The following is a 14956-nucleotide window of genomic DNA, read 5'->3' on the forward strand; positions in this document are numbered from 1 at the left end:
TACTGGGCCAGTAATCAAGGAGCCTGAATCCTCACCACTGACACTGGAGACAGATGTGCACTTGGAATACAAATGAATACACTCAGTATTTCAAGATGCAGACCTCTCTGCATCAAGCGCAATTTCCCTTAAGAGCAAACAAAGCAAACACTCAGCCCGGGGTCTGGGTGTCTCTATCTGTCTCTCTCCAGGTCCCCAGTAAGGCTCCCCACTGGCACTGTAGAACCAGTGCGTCATGTCCCTGCTCCAAGCAGCTGACACACACACTCTTTGAAGTTTAATTTTCACACAAACACACCTGGGAAAGGCTGGCACAAATTACCCACTCCACCAACTTTGCCCAGACTATAAGGTAGATTTACTGCCACCAGACAGTTACTATAAGGCTCTTAAAATGCTATCCCAGTTATGCTGAGTGAAGTCAATATTAATACAAATGGTTGTTGTTTGTCTTTTTGGCTTTTCCCAGTTAGGGATCGCCACAGTAGAACTCCGGTCCGCTAATGATTGGCAGTACATTTTTATGGTGCCGAGTTGCCAGCTCGACGCCTAACCTTCAGCGAAGGCACGCCCATTCACGCATGTCTTTTGGAGGCCACTCAACCATGGGGAGGACATGCAGACTCCACACAGAATAATGTTGACCAAACAGCAAGGATTTCGGGAGTGGCCAGAATTATCACCAAATATGTGCAAATACTCAGATTTTATTTTCTAAAAATGACTAGCCACAAACTAGCCACAATAAAAAGTTTAAATATATTTAATAATTAAAAGAACAAGGTACTAAATATATATTTACAGTAAATCAGAGTTCAAATCACACTGAATATTGAAAATAACATTGGACAGACTTATACAAATAAAGAAAATAATCTCTAAACTAAGCTTCACTATATTCCCGACTTGAATCTAGGAGAATTATTATTCCCTAATAACTTACTTGATAGAGCAAGGCACAATGAAATACATGAGCAGTCTATCTAGTCATGTTCCACAAAACAGAATACTCAGTACTCAGAGATTACTCCCTGTAAAATATAATATCCAAGATGACTTAGATGAACCTCATCTGGTCACCTGACTCTAGGTTCTCACAGTATCCCCCTTTGGAGCTGAGACAAGAATTTAGCATAGACAGCTACAATACACATCTACATATTTAATGCAGTGCCTGGGGCTAATGAACAAAGGCTTCTTCCAGACCCACAGTCTCTGGTCCAATGCAGTACTGTTGGGTGTGGTTTTAATGGTTTAACAGCTCATTTACATTTCCTTTATTTTTCTTAAAGTAAGCTAGCTGGTTAACCTCTGCTGCCTCAGCATCTTTTATTAAAAGATATAAATTTAATTCAGTTACAATAATACATATTCATTTCTTTTCATTTCAGCAGGGTGCATTGTTGATACATTTTAACACAACCAAACCTCATAAATTCATTTTCAGCACAAGCATCTGTACAAATCAGTTTGACATACAAATGACATATAAGTATTTACAAAATTCCAGCTAGCTGTGCTGGCACAAGTTGTACATCCACTGTCCTACTACCTGGCATGGCTGCCAGTACCTCCTATCGTCACAGAAACTACAATGTATTTGAATAGCAGTACCAAGTCCCATAGCATCTGGGCCTGGAGGTGATGAAAGATAGCTTTCTCTTCCCTATGGAATAAAGGTGGTTACTCTCACATAGCAGTGGCACAGGGGGTGAGGATGGGCATTTGCCTGCTAGGTAGCACAAAGCTCTGTCACTGTAATTCTGTGTGCAAGTGAGTGAGAATGTGTATGTTTGTGAATGTACAAGTGCAGACACACTCACATATGCATATAGACACACACACAAAATTCTAATGGGCCAGCATTTCAGGACCCACTTCACTGGTGCATCTCAGCTACTACCGGAGGAAGTTAGGAACTCACAAAAATCCCCACCCCCATCCAGTGATGGCTGTGATCTTACATTATAATACATGGATGTCAGACAGAGATTGTTCAGAATGAAAGACAATAGGGATTGTGGACTCAATTGTCCAATAAAAAACACCAACAAGTAAACTAATGACAATGACATAATGAAATGCACCTGACAATACTTAAGCTTCTTCAGAGGTCTTAAATTAGGCTTTAAAGAAAGCTTGTTATTCAAATGCCTACTCTTTTTGGTCACGACTTATTACCATCTGGCTGCCTGCTTTTAAAAATGAACTAGGAAGTGTTTATTGCAGAATACAGATTCTTGCTTCAAGAATTACTGATGGACCTTGATTCCTGGTGAGAGTAACTGGAAGTACAACAAACACTATTCTCCAGAGAGGATTCTTTCTAAGATGAACAGTTTTCACCATGTAGGAATTTTAAGAGGTGTAGATCTCATTGTGGAATGTACAGTGATATTCATTTCTTATTCAGAAAAGACTTTGGTTAATAAAGGTTATCTTCTGTAAGGAATGTTGAATTACAAATCACCATGAAAAGTGTGAAGCTGTGATTCCATCTAGGAACAAGAATTCTAGGTGGTAAAGAGAGTGCACTCTACAGTTGTACATTTAATAGAATACCTTTCACGTGGAACACAATTTTGTTCAGGTTGTAAACAAAGTGATAAAATATGAGGCATTTTATTTTCATAATAGGACTTATGGTCAGAATGAAGTGCACAAACATGGCTTAAATTAACTTCAGGTACTTAATGTAAAACTACCATCTGTCCTTGATAAGTAAAGCAAACAGCTGTGCAAACAATCAGGCTACTGCAGCCTGTGCCTTTAAATTGGAAAGAGCTTCTCAGTAGTAATCACTGAAAGAATATAATGAGATGTAAGAAGCTGAACAAAATCCTTGATGTAAGAAAAACATTTACAGGAGGAGGAAGGAAAAGGAGAGAGAGGATTATAAGGTGCACAGCATTTTCTGAAAAGGTAAATATATATAACTTTGAAGTTAAATTGTGCTGCAAGACACTTGAAATGATCATTTGTATTTATAGCATACTGATTTAATATTAAGAAAAAAATACAGATCTGTACTAAGGGTAATACGGCCTTAAGTGTTTCAGTCCTACAGGCTCCAAAGCCATTTCACACAAGTGAAATTTGTGTGTATAAGTTAATTATACATTTTGTTTGCATATTCTGAGGTCATAATACCAATGCAACACTCAGAGCTTTAGGGTCACGGGACTCTGGGAATCTACTTTGAGGGATACAGACCTATACTGGCTTGTGGTCTGGGTCTGTCTGGGAGGTGAACCGTGATCCTAAGTGGCAGGTGTAAGTATTCCTTGACCAAGGCACAGAAATGCATTAAGGCGATCTTGGCTTCTCTCCACAAGACATTCGGTTAATTAGAGATATAAACCTCAACAGGAGGGCTAAGATCAAGAGATAAGCAGTGGTAAATGTTGAAAAGTTTCAGGTAATATGCACATTAATGATGAACAGTGGCAAAAGAAATAATGAACATAATTAAAAACAGACAGCAATAAGTACCAGTGCTTAGAGTCTAGGAAAGCAAGGATGCAAGTATATTACTGTATGCAGTTTATACAAGAGACTGGGTAGATAACATAGGTGGAACTGTAGCTCACATCAAAGCACCAGAACAAATGAGTTAGCCACAAGTGGAGGCATTGTAGGGCACATTAGTGGCTGAAATTGGAAGCAAGATAATGCAGAATCAACAAGGTTATATATCTGTCTCTTCATGAAGAAAGAGGCAGAAAAAGATAAGAAAACATAGGTATCCTTAGGACTGAAGAGAAGGTGGAGGTACCATTGATGGGGGACGTTAACATATCAGATTTTGGCAGGGACACATTGTTACCACACTACAAAGCAGGTTCATTCTTGCTACCATAAAAGATGGTCCATAGACAGTTACTTCTTGAACCTACTTAAGACAGAGCTGTTTTGTCTTTGTATTGTTTGCCCCCCATAAAATATATAATTTCCATGTTGACATGAAATTCATCTCAGACTTTTTTCTTTAAGTATGTGTGTGCACTTTCCTTTTTAAATAAATATCTTAGCTATTCCACCATATACTATAAAAATAGTGATCAGGGCACATGAGATAAGCAGCCATTCTCCTGTGTTGGAGTCTGATTTATGGTAATCTCTCTCGAGCTTTTTTCTCAAAGTAAGCATGAACTGGAACCCCATGTTTGCCCAACTATTCTCACGTTTTGTTGCATTTAGAAAACATTACCTAAAATCACCTCCATATTAAAGCAGAGGTCACATCTAGAGGTTGGCATAATGGTTAAGGTGTTTGCCTCTTAGACAAGGGGTACAGGGTTAGAGCCTGAAGAAAGGAAATTGACTAGGCTTAAAATAGCCCATAAGTGCAACTAGTCTACTATTTACCTATGAACATGACTATATTGTTGCTAGTGTCCTCTAAACTACACATGTAGGTGGATGACAGTATAGGTAAGTAAATCTGCATAAACCTTACATGTCAAAACCATAAACAGAATTAAGTCCAGATGGTGTTAAAACAGGACAGATAAAGGGTGCCTGAAGTTAAGGTACAAATTCAAATGTATGAACAATGAGGTGGGGGTGGGGTACAGGAAGTAGAAGAGTCAGTACAAGACAAAAAAACTGCATCTGCAAGTGAAACAACATAAAATGTCTGGGGCACAGTATAAATTAATACTGTTAATGCACAATTTTAAATTGTTTCATTTAACTCCAGAATGTACAAAACTATTTGTAAACAGTGATAACCTAGTGTCTAATAAAGACAAATGAATGCAGAATGCATCTCTTTTGCAAGTGTTTCCCTTTCAAAACATATAAAGCACTACATTCACTACTTTATATTACATTTATAGGCAGTACATTTATTAAACAAAAGCTTATATTATTACAAGTGTATTTGCACTATTATATGAATATGATCCATTACTACAGGCTTACCTTATCATCTGTTATACATGAATATGATCCACTACTACAGGCTTACTTTATCATCTGTTAATATACCACAATATATGTCTTGTTCTTTCTACCTGCAGCAGGACTATTCCATTCTCACTAATCTGAAAGGGGATACTTGTAGGCACTACCAATCAACTCAGACCTGGAGGGGAGTACTTAAGTTTACTCAGCACAGCAAAGTTTAAGTTATGTCAGCATACCTTTGTGGTGGTTAGCTGTTACCACGAAGACATTTGTCAAGAAAGCAAACTGTGAAATATAAAAATCCATTAAGACTGCCACGGTAGTTCTGAAGAAGTTTACTTAATAAGTTATCTTTTTTGGAGTGAAGCTCATGTGGAATGCTGCATTGCAGGTGGTGTAGAAAGGTAGAAAAAAGCTTCCTTTCTTTCCAGCAATCTGTATGGGTGTAAAGGTAACAGGAGGAGGAGTGGAAATTTGCTTTCTACGTACAGAAGCCATTATCAAGTTAAACAGTTTGTTCTGCTCTAAAGTGTAGGGTCTTTCGGTTTTGTTCTGTTTTTGTAGTGTGGACTGACTGAACAGAAGAGAAGAATTGTATGAATCCATGCTGTATAAAGGCACGGTGAATGAAATGAAAAGTTTACTAATGCTTGCTAAACTTTGGTGATTGCTGATAAGGAATATTAATACCAGGTAAAGCTGTAGGCATTTTGTTTTTGGTGTATTCTAGTGTCACAGAATAATACCAAAAAAATCTACTTTCTGTCTGAGATAAAGAAAAACAGTGTGCGACATCTGGGAGCAGCATGTTGCAAGGTAAGTCTATTTTCATTCTAACTTATTGTTACTGCTTTGAGAGATACTGATATAGCATGGTAGTGGAGGTAGATTGCCCTCTGTAAATGAATGTCTTTATGCATGTAATGTTTTATTTTAAACTGGTTTCTTCATTACTGTGAATCTGTGGAGTTATTGGGCTGTAAAGTAAAGAACTAGTAATTCTGTCATACTGTTGTGAGTTCTGCGTAGGCTTATGCACCTGTTGAAAGACAGAGGAGACTTTAAGGCAGATTGGCTCCTAGAGAGATGAAGTGTTCTGTGAAGGCTTTGAAAAGCGAGTGCAGTGTTGCTTTTTAGTACTGTAGTCACTTCTGAGGAAAAAAGGCAGTAAATGTGACAAGGGGCAGTTGGAGGTTCCTTTCCAGATGATAATTTATTGCATAGTTGTTTACTTGCAGATGAATATTTACCTTATTTCTTACAAACATCATAGTAGTGTAATTTAAATTATTCGGTATGAATAGAATTTTTGTTGCTTTTTTTTTTTTTTTTTACTGTATCTATAATTTTCACAGTTTCTTCCTTTTCTAAGATGCTTTTATTCAGGGCCGGTGTTAGTATTTCAGGGGCCCCCAGCAAAATGTCAAGTTGAGGGTCCCCTAGGCACGTCCAGTCTAAGTATTACCCTGTCTCTTAAGTTCATAGGTAGGTACTAGGCTATCTGCCCGAGGGCATTTATAAGCCTAGCCAGAGTGTGTCTGCTTTCGCCGCCCCATTGATTAATTAACTGATCCTCTGTCAAGCAGAGGCAATGAAGTGATCCCAGGGTTGTATTTTCTGTTACCCATCCACTCGTCGAGCTTTTTCTTGAAGAGTGTTAGTGAGGGGCTCTGCCTGATGTAATTTGGAATTTTGTTTTGTTCCAAAGAATGAGGAGTCTCTGACCGGAATCTATCCCTCCAGCATGTTCTATTTATTGTCGTGGTGAGGTTTAGCTCACTAGAGCATGTGGCTCGCAGTGACTCGGATTTCTTTAGGTGGAGCATGTCCATCAATTCTGACTTTGACATGGCTTTGTAAGTCGGGCAGAGATCATCTCTGAGTAAGCAATATGCTACTGAGTACAGCCAGAGTTTTTTCAGGTGGGCTGCACAGGACATATGTTTGAGACCAGTAATCCTCTTGGTGAGGTACTTTTGTGGTCTTTCCAGCTGTTGGAAGTTTCTTGTGAGGTACATTCCAAATGGGGCATTGTACTGTATGATGGGTCTAATGAGTGACGAGTAGACGGGCACTATAACCTCTTTATTTCTAGATGTGAACCCTTTAGTAATTAGATGGGCCACATAGAAGGATTTTGAATCTACCTGGGTCCCCAGATCTCTTATTACCTCTTCTGTATTAAGGGGGGCTGCCACCTATGTGGTAATTCGTGGGTGTTTTGTTTTTCCCAAATGGGATGACTATGCATTTTTTGGCATTTAGCTTGAGGCCATGACTTTGACACCAGGTGTCTGTCTCAGTAAGGCCCTTTTGGAGGATATCATGGTCAGCCGAAGAGTCAATTATGGCTCCCAGTTTGCAGTCCTCGGCGAACTTGGTCAGCCATAATCCTCCTGTGTTTGCCTGTACTTCTGAGAAGTATATGCCGAACAGTAGGGGTCCCAAGACTGAGCCTTGCGGGACACTACTTGTGACTGGTTTAGAGTCTGACCTGGAGCCCGCTATTCTTGCCGTGAATTCTGTCTGTAAGCCAGTTGGCAACCCATCTCATGACGTAGGGGTTTATGTTTAGGCTGGTGAGTTTTTCTGTAGTACCCGAGTGGGGAATGGTGTCAAAAGCCTTGGCAAGGTCAAGGTAGGCTGTGTGAACCACCTTTCCCTCGTCTATGGCCTTTGTGACTGTCTTGAAGAAGTTAATCAGGTTTAGTAGGCATGATCTGCCCTTAACAAAGCCGAACGAGGTTGGGTCAAGTGCTTGGAAGTTCCCAATGTCTTTGTTAATGAGTTCCATGATGATGCACTCCATAGCCTTGCAGACCAGGCTAGTCAGGCTCATGGGGCTATAGTTACCAGGGTCAGTTGTGGCCCCTCCTTTGTGGAGAGGAATAAATGTTGCTGTGCGCCATTCTATGGGCACATAGCCTGTGGAGAGGCTGAGGTTGAACAGTGTGTTTAGGTGGGAGGTTAGCTTGTTCTGTAGTCGTGCAAGACCCAGCCTGGGACACCATCTGGTCCCATTGACGCTGTGTCTTTGGCTTTTGAAAGGGCTGTTTTCACCTGTGCATCTGATTTTTGGGACACTACACTTTTCTGGTATTGTTGTGGGCCCTTCTGGAGTTGAGAGGGGGGTGAAGTTTGCACTGAATCTGCCAGGATGTTGGCAATCTCAGTAGGCTCAGTATATTTTGTGCTATTTTGCACTAGTTCAGTGCATGTCTGCGAGTTGCCACTTAGATTCTTAACATAGCTAATGAAGGCTTTGTGGTTATCTTTTGAATCCTTGGCTATTTTTCTTTTGAAGTTAGCCTTGGATGATTTCATGAGGGACCTCAGTTTCTTACTGATACTGATCAGGGATGCCTTTCCTTCTTGGGATTTGCTTTTTTTCTGAACTAGTTTCCTCTTTCTATTGTATAGCCTGTTTATTGCAGGGGTCCACCAAACTGGTTTCCTTCTCTTCGAGGTGTGAGTCTTGGTTTTGCTAGGGATGGCACAATCCATACATCCTTGTAGGTACTCAGAGTGCATTTGTAAAGGTTTCTGCATCTTGGGCAGCATTATCCTTTAGCGTGGGGGCTGTGAAACTTACCACCTCTGTCTTAAATAAGGTGAAGTTTGCTTTAGAAAAGTTTTTTACTGTGGTTTCCTTAGTTGGGGGTAGTGGTAGGGTGTGGACATCCAGAGTGATTAGTTTAGTTTATGGTCTGATCTAACCAGTGACGGGTTGACCTCCAGTGTGGAACACCTGTCGCCCATGTTGGTGATGACCAGGCCCAATATGTTTTCACCTCTGGTAGGGGAGTTTACCAACTGATCCAGGGCATTTGAGTTGATGAATTCCAGGAAGCGCTGGGCCTGGGAATTTGTACTCTAGTGGTTTTCCCAGTGAATGGTAGGGTAATTGAAATCGCTCAATATCAGGGTGTTTGGTAGGACCTTCATGTTTTCCAGTATCTCCAGAAAGGTGGAGTGGTGGTCCTGGTCATGGAGGGTGATCTGTAGCAGGCCGCAATTTGCATTGCAGATTTGCCTGATGTTAGTTGCACATGGATGATCTCAGAGGTATCATGCTGCGCCACTAACCTGGAGGTGTAGGTATCCTTGATGAATATGGATACACTCCCTCCTTTTGTGTTTCAGTCCATGTTCTTTGGCCGAAACATGTGGTATGAGTTGTAGCCTGGTAGTGCTGGGGTGTTCTCTGGCGCCTTGAACCAGGTTTCATTTATTGCACAGATGTCAGCATTCTCCATACTGAGGAGTGCTTCCAGCATGTGCATTTTGAGATTTAAACTCCTGGCGTTGAGTAGCATAACCCTCATTTTTTGTTAATTGTGCAGTTTACGGAGGTGGGTCTGACTTTTGAGCCTTGCCTAAAAAAGGCACTATGGGGGCAGCAAGAGCCTTGGTCAGTATTCGAAAGCCTAGGGGTGACAGGTGCAAGCCGTCTCTTGCGAAGCCATGCGGCTTGTCAAGCATGTCGTCCCAGGCTGACAGACACTGGATCCCCTTTGAATGACACCAGATGCTTAGCCAGTTGTTGAAATTGATCATTTTTTCTTTATACTGAGGTATCATTCTTGGTGAGGGCAGGATGCTGCTCAGGGTCATGGTCATACCAGCCTGGGCTACATGATCAGAGAGCTCTTCCATGTCTCTTTTCATGTAGTCCAGGGATGTAAGTCTCAGGTCATTCACACCAACATGAACAATGACAGAGTCATATTTGTACTTGTTCTGGGGTGACCTGAGTGCTTGTGTTATGTGGCGGATTCTGGCTCCCGACAGGCAACTAGCAGTAACCTTCTGCTTGTCCAGCCTAGTGAGTGGGACGTCAGTGTGCCTGACTATAGAGTCACCTATTACTAGTGTGTTAGGAATGTTATTTCGCATTAAGGGCTGTGATTGTGTGGCACACTGATTTTGTGTTTTATGTGTTGTCTGTTTTGTGACGGGAAGTGCGGGTTGTTTGGGTGTCTGCTTTGGAGGTCTCTGCTTTTGCAGGTTTTTATTTAGAGCCTCCGAGTATGATTGTGTATTTTTTGCCAGTGCTGATTTAGTAGGTCTGTGTGCGGCTGGAGTTGTGGTTTAAGTGTTAACCTTCTCCTCTTGACTGTCTGTTCCAGTCTTGGGCGGAGACAGCTTAGCTTCTAGTTTGGCTGTATAATTGCATCTCTCATATATGTTAGTGTTTTGTGGTAGGAGGAGAGGTTTGTCTGTGTACATGAGGCAGTTGTAATATTGCCTCAGGATACTGGACTGGAGGGAGCATCTGAAGTTGCTTTTTGGTCATGCCTGAATAGTAGGGTGAGCTGCTTAGTCACTTAGGTTGGTGAGGTGTGAATAAAGAGCCTTGCCCTGGTGGGCAATCAGTGTCAGGGTATATTAATGCTTGCTATTAGGTCTGAGCAAGTGCTCCGGCTGTAAGATGCTTTTTGAGTGCTTAGGTTGAGAGTTAGACTAGTTTCAAGGGAAAAACTGAAGGGGAGAGTAACCTTTTAGTTCAGGCTACAAACATTTAGGAGTACTACATACAGACCGACCTGTAGCTACAATGCTGTTACATTACAACCGACCAGTATACCATACTATGTTGGCCCATCTCAGTAGAATGTTTCCAGTTACTGGCATTTAGTTGCAACAGTGATATATTACAACATCTCTATGTCCATATCTGGACTAAGGTCAAATGGTGCCCTAGGCCTACTGTGTCAGCCCCCCCCCCAACAGGCACACACACCTCTGCTTCCCCCATCATGGGATCCCAATACTATGCACATTCCTTTTTTTCCGTTTTGCACATTTTACCTTAGCTTTCAGTTTTTCAAGAAGTCATAACTTTCAATATGCTCTGAAGTGTTTTTTTAAAGTTATTTTTTTTTCTTTTTATACCTTTTCATCCAAAGATGGCTTAAACAGAAGTTATGACTAAGGAAAGAATTCACTGCATTGCTGTTTAGCTTTAGTTTTCTTTGCATCCTTTCGACACACCTTCCTTGACCAAGACAGCACAGTAATAAACATTTAGGAAATGACTCATAAGCCATGGCAGAAGAAGCTGTAGGGTTTTATAGATGTTCTGGGATGGATTTTCCCAACCTTTTAATCCAATGGTGGCCTAAACAAAAATCATGGGTAAGAAAGGAATTTCAGTATTCATTTTTTTTCAGGGAAGGTATAAGTTGTGCCCAAACCTTAATATTCAAAGCTGACAAAATAGTAGCGCACAATAGACTAAGAAGCCAGTTGTTGTGAGGATACACGGGTCCTATCTGGGATACTGCCTATCCCCTAACCCCCCAAAAAAGACAATTACTGCCTATGTATGCCTCTGGTGTTAGATTGGGATGAACACAGAGGTTCAAATTGCCACAGTCATGTATTTCAAGTGTCTACTGACATGTATAACATGCCTCGTCACTCCTCACTATATGGCATTATTGGGTGTGTGCACAGATAAAAATCTTTCATTTTTTTTTACACACACACGCCCACGTGTGCACATGCAGGAGCTATAGTAATACTAGTTTTGTACTTATTTCAGCAAATAGAAATACATTGTGCAACACTGGTACTGCCACACCAAACCAGTGACTGTTGTTTAGCAGTCCCAAACAGCAGCAGGGATAAGTCCATTTTATTTACCTCATTGAGGAGTAATGCATACCTGTCAGTGTCCCTGATTTCACAGACCTTCACTGATTTTGCTTGTAATTTTGCTCTGTCCTTCATAAAAAGTTTGATTTGCTTGTAAATCATTCAGTGGCAGACATCAGAGTTTTTTATACTTCTTATTGTCCAAAAATTCATGTTGATGCTTGTAAATCATTCAGTGGCAGACATCAGAGTTTTATACTTCTTATTGTCCAAAAATTCATGTTGATGCTGACGTTGTTATTCTACTAACTTAAGTGAATTAGAGAAATATTTAAAACCTGTTTCTGATTGTGAGCCTTTATTCTGCTATTATTTTTGGGTCTGCCCAGAATTATTAAGCAAAGAAGTTATTGTCTGGTTCTGCCAGCATTTATACATTTCCCATAAAAGAAAACTATTCTTGAAGAGCAGAAGCATCAGCTCTTCTTATAATCCAAAGTTTGCACTGAGATCAGTCACTCTGGGTTGATGTTCGTCGTCTCCCATTGCTGCAGTCCTGACTAATGGGTACTCCGCTGCCCTCCATCGGCCCGAATACCAAAGGGCTAGATATGGCGTCGGTCATGGCGCCAGAGACTGACGTGGTGTCAGTATAAATGCGCATGACCGACACCATAACTTTAGTCTTTCTTGCCGCATGGTCCTGAGCAGAAGCAGAATTTGCAAGTGCCGTTCGGCATTCTGGAATTGTCGGTTTTCGAGTTTCAGACCGGAGACCAAGTTGGGCTAAGTACCCCATTGGGGACATTTTGTTTTTTGTCTTTTTCTTGTCTCAGTATTGTCGGATGTCAGAAAAAGTTAATAACTGTATTTCTTGTGGGAAACAGATTCCTCATAGGGATTACCATTCACTCTGCATTCCTTGTTTAGGGCCTGAGCACGGCGTTGTTGGGTGTCGCTTTTGTGCTACTTTTAATAAGCGTACTATTAAACGTCGGTTGGACTGTGCTAGGCTGGTGTTTGGTAAGCGTTGTAATTACAACATGCCGCCGGATTCTCCGACGACTGGCTCTTCTAAGAAGCGCAAAGAAAAGTCTTTGCGGTCCAAGCAGGATGAGGCGTCCGCTCCGGACGTCAGTCCTGTAGAACCACTGGCTGCTTCAGTGGCTCTTTCTGACAGTGTGCCTGAGTGTCAAGGGAGCCTTTGTTACTACAGGGGGTGGCTTCTCCTTTGTTAGGCCAGGTTGAGGGTGCTCCTCTGTTGTCTGTGGCTCCCTCCCCTCGTAGGGTGGTTAAGCCTCCTCCTTCTCTAGGCAGAGGCCATTCTAAGTCTAAATCTGCCCCTGGTGCTTTTCCCAGGGTCCAGCTCCTAGGAAGCACATGTTGAAGATGGCTGAAGATTTGATTACTTTAATTAGGGGTTCCATGCCTCCCCCTCAGAAGAGGCCCAGGGTGGAGTCAGAGTTGGAGGGTTTGGTTCAGTCTTCCATTGAGTCAGATTCCTCTGTGGAAGACCTTCAGGATTTCCTCCCTATTCTGATTCGAAGCTGAGGATGCTTCTCCTCTCGTCCCCTCCAGAAGATTTTTCTTTCTCTGAAACTTTGCATTCCATGAGGGAACATTTCAAATGGGAGGGCCAGGATTATTCTGATTCTCGTAAAAGGCTGAGAGAATTTTTGTTTTGCCTCAGCACAGGCCCTTGGCTATTCCTCCTGTACTGGCTGTTGTTCAGGATGTGTTTTCTGAGGCTGCCCTTAACCCAGATTCTCTGCCTCCTGCCCCTGTTAAACCAGATAGATACTACAGGGTTCCGGAAGCTCACAAGTACTTGTTTAAGAGCCCTAGAGCTGATCCTGAAACTATTTCTCAAGGCCCCAAGGGCGTTAAGGCCTCTGTGGTTAAGAATCCAGTTCCTCTGGACAAAGATGCTAGGGCCCTGGATAGGTGGGGTAAAAAACTGTATACCTCTTCTACTTTGGCTATGAGGGCTTTGAATTGTCAGTTTCATATGCTCAAGTATCAGAATTTTTTGTTAAGTCAATTGAAATGTAAAGTGGATGCTTTAGCTGAAGGTATTGACTGTAAGGAGCTTCAGGATTTAGTGCATGCTTCAGACCAGGTTGGGAAGCATTCTCTGCAGTGTGGTTTTGATGCTTTACAAGCTTCTTCCAGGGTGGCTGCTACTAGTTCTGTTGTTCACAGACATGCCTGGCTTAAAGGTCAGTCCTTGTCGGAGCATGTTAAAGCTCGTATTATGGATGCTCCTTTGCAGTCTGATGTTCTTTTGGCCCTCCTGTGGAATTAGTTTTGAAAAAAATGGAGGAAAAAGCTAAATCTATGCAGACAGTTAAGGAATTTTTACAGGTTCAGCCTCCTAAGTTCAATAGGAATTGGCCTGCTAAGGGATGGTCTTTTCCCTCTTCGGATTTTCATTCTAGAGGCAAGTCGAGGCATGGTAGAGGTAGGGCTTCCTTTCAGGGCCCTGTTACTTCTAGGTCTTTCAGTTCCTCTACCCCTTCTGCTGGGGGGGGGGCAAGGATCAGTCCTTTCGGAAGCAGACCCAATGACCTGTGTCTTCGGCTGCCGGACTCTGCTTTGCTGGCAGCTCCTCTGGGTGGAAAACTGGGACTTTTCAACGGGAATTGGCATTTGGTTACCCAGGACAAATGGGTGTTGGACATTGTAACTCGAGGCTACAAATTTTATTTTCACACTTTCCCGCCTTTCAACGGTATGCCGGATGTGCCTCATCAGCAAAAATTGGAAGCACAGGCACAGGTTTCTTCTCTGCTCCAGTTGGGAGCAATACAGGAAGTTCCTTCTGCGGAAAGGGGCACAGGGTTTTATTCCCGTCTTTTCTTAGTGCCAAAGAAAGGAAATACTTGGAGGCCCATTCTGGATTTATCCATTCTAAACACCTTTCTAGAAATTCCGAAATTCAAGATGTTAACACTGCAACAGCTGTTACCTATGCTGGGCAGGGATCACTGGATGGTGACTTTGGATCTCAAGGAGGCCTATCTCCACATTCCTATCAGGCCCAGTTGCAGGAAATTCCTGAGGTTTCGGACTGGGAATTTGCATTATCAGTTCTCTGCATTGCCCTTTGGCTTGTCTACTGCGCCCAGGGTATTCACGAAAGTCCTGGCTCCAGTAATAGCTTTTCTCAGACTACGGGGAATTCAGATTTATCCTTATCTGGACGATTGTTTGATACTGGCTCAAGACAAGCACGAACTACTTCGACATCTGCAGTGTGTGATGACAGTTTTCAGATGCCTGGGGTATTCTGTGAATGAAATAAAGTCCAGTCTAGTACCCTCACGAGAGATGTGTTTTCTGGGTGTGAGTCTGAATACAGCGACTCAGATGGCATTTCTTACCCCGGACAAACAAAGAAATCTTCACCAGTACTTCCTACAGCTATCAGTCCTGTCCAGGCTGA

At 42.0% G+C, this 14956-nt stretch overlaps 1 protein-coding gene across 6 annotated transcripts in view; it reads left to right on the plus strand.

Annotated features, from left to right (window-relative positions):
- The first annotated feature begins 2821 nt into the window (after positions 1 to 2821).
- LOC122811393 overlaps positions 2822 to 14956 on the plus strand; it is a 126773-nt gene continuing 114638 nt past the window's right edge. The window contains exons 1-2 of one of the 6 annotated variants that reach the window (XM_044083208.1): positions 2822 to 2922; positions 5642 to 5727. The gene's annotated coding sequence lies outside the window, so the exon portion shown is untranslated. Of the gene's footprint in view, positions 2923 to 5113; positions 5728 to 14956 lie in introns of those variants that run through there. The other 5 variants (XM_044083209.1, XM_044083213.1, XM_044083207.1 and 2 more) reach the window with 5 other exon arrangements.

This window comes from Protopterus annectens, chromosome 9.part0, assembly GCF_019279795.1.
Source record: "Protopterus annectens isolate FY-2018-M chromosome 9.part0, PAN1.0, whole genome shotgun sequence".
NCBI lineage: Eukaryota > Metazoa > Chordata > Ceratodontiformes > Protopteridae > Protopterus > Protopterus annectens.